The following is a 2669-nucleotide window of genomic DNA, read 5'->3' on the forward strand; positions in this document are numbered from 1 at the left end:
TACTGAAACCGTAAAAATTGCTTACGAGAAGAAGGCACATAAATCTTTTTCAAGCAATTTGTGTGAATGAAAACAAAATGGAAGCTCAACAAAGATCCTCCGGACTGGGTATCTAATGATAATTGGGTGGCTTACGACTTTATGTGGAAGAATGAAAACGTCCAAGCAAGGTCTTCCACAAACTCTACTAACCGGAGAAGCGAGCATGGCGGTTATGGTATTGCAATACACAACACAGGGGCAAAATCATTTGAAAGGCGCAAAGACGAGATGGTAAATTATATATATTGCAATACACAACACAGGGGCAAAATCCTTTGAAAGGCGCAAAGACGAGATGGTAAATTATATATACATACCTTGCTAAATATACTTTTGCTAATACTGTGAGTTGATTTTTTGGTTTTCATTTTGGTAAGACCATTGATAATGGAGGGGAAGAGCCTGATATGTTAGCATTTCTTGAGGATGCACATCGAAATCGCAAAACTGGTGACATTCGTGACAAAAAGGTAAAGCAGATTGTGGAGACTGTCAAAGAGAAGATAAATGATCAGCTAACTCAAGGTGGATCAACTGACACAAACCATCTTACCCAAGCAGATATCAACAATCTGGTTTAAAGGTTAAGCTAGTTTGTTTCAATTATTTTTTTCCTTATACATTTCTCATTATACAGGAAGTCCCTGTCATTAAAGGTTACCGTTTTGGGTTTGGAAAACTGCCGGAACCGGGACAAGTACCTCCTTCAGCTTCTTGCATGAATTTGGACCAAGAAAAACAACTAAAGATTGCAAACGAGAAGATAGCAATAGCTGATGAGAAGATTGCTATGGCAACAGAGAAGATTGGGACACTGGAGAATGACAAGGCTGAGGAAGATAAGGTTATACAGTTTCTGCAAAACTTAGCACAGAAAGTTGTCAGCAAATTTCTAGATTTGCTTGATGAAGATGAGGATGCAACTCAAGAATAAGTCTTATGCTTGTATTTTTTTGGATTAAAGATTTAGTGACCACCGTGTGTTACATATTATGTTTGTAGTTTTTTTGGTTAAAGCTTTAGTAATGACTTTCTTGTAACGTTAACGGTTGTTTTAAAACTTTATCTAAATATGTTGCTAAAACTATTTTAATGTTTAATATTTAATTAGAATTCAAGTCTAAAATATATATTTTGTCTTTTAAATTTTAAATACAATTTTATTGATTAATAAATTTGATTAATTAATTAATATTATAATTGGTCAGAATTTTATCAAGAATAAATTATCACAAATTCGTCAAAATATTGTCACAACAAACAGGTCAATAAATGGTCAGAAATTCGTAGGTAAAATTTGACGGTAAGACGTTAGGAAATGGTCAGGAATTTTTGACTGTTTTCCGACAATAACTTCTTGACGTATTTCTGACCATCATTTTGGTCAAAAATAACTGACCATTTTCTGACCAAAACGTATTTCTGACGGAGCTTTTCCGACGACTTATGTTGGTTAGAAGTCGGACAAAAACCCGTTGTTTTGACCAATTTCTGTCGAATACGGTGGTCAGGAAATGAAATTTTCCTTGTAGTGGCACGATGCATGAATCCAGTTTCACACATCTCTAATGTACCTGCCAAACCTCTGTAGAATACCATTTGGTTATATTTTTTCAAAGGGTAAATGACTGGGTGAGTATAAAGTTCGCAAAAGTAATTGTAGAATATCCTTTGGTTATATTTCTTCAATGGGTAAATTTTCTCACTATTGTAAAATCGTTACACGTCCAAATAGACGTCAACAATAAAGCAAGTTTGTTGGACCAGAGACCTCTCTTTTCGAGTTATCATATGCTTTGACTATTTAAGATATCTATTTTGCTCACAGCACTAGGAATGCTATCTCTGGTAAGTTTGAGCTGAACCATCCAACGGTAATTCTTAAAATTTGGAGGTGAGGAACATATGTTGAGAGGCTCCATTACCGTACTGCAACAGTGTGAATCTAAAAAAAAGAAGGAAAATTAGGATGTCTACAAACCAGTTTTAGGCTATTTTACATACTGCCAAGAGGTCACTTTTTCGACACTGTTGACTATTTCGGAGGACAATGGTGATACGTCCTGGGTCGGGACAGGATCACTCAAACGGACTTAGGGGATATGAACTCGCCAAAAGGGAGAACTGATGGGATGAATGGTGACACAAAGGGTTGCGGAAGACCCGATGATACTACCAGAGGTGCTTGATCGCCTGATATGACTCACAGGTCCGACAAGGAAGCAAACTCGATCTGTTACCGGATGTGACGCACCGGTCCAACGAGAAAGAAAGAGTTACTTGGAGCTAACCACACCAAAAATAAGAAAAGTGAGATACCCTCTCAAGGTTCCAAAAATAATCACTCAAAACTTATTTTATTTTATTGATCAAATGGCCTTTATATAATAGGCAAGGCATATAAAAGATTTAGTCAAAACCTAGAAATCTGTAAACTAATAAATATTGTAGACTTGACTAAAAACCGAAGACCAAGACTTTGACTAAATTTGGCAATTTGTGATCGCAAAACTTTTCAGATAGTCGTGTCCTTTTGCATGGTTGTCGGTCTCTAAATTGCCGTCAGATTGATATATTTTTCGACCATGGCTTGCATTTTCTTGTCTGGCTCTTCTTTCTTTGGGCTG

Source organism: Raphanus sativus, chromosome 3, assembly GCF_000801105.2.
Source record: "Raphanus sativus cultivar WK10039 chromosome 3, ASM80110v3, whole genome shotgun sequence".
Taxonomy (NCBI): Eukaryota; Viridiplantae; Streptophyta; class Magnoliopsida; order Brassicales; family Brassicaceae; genus Raphanus; species Raphanus sativus.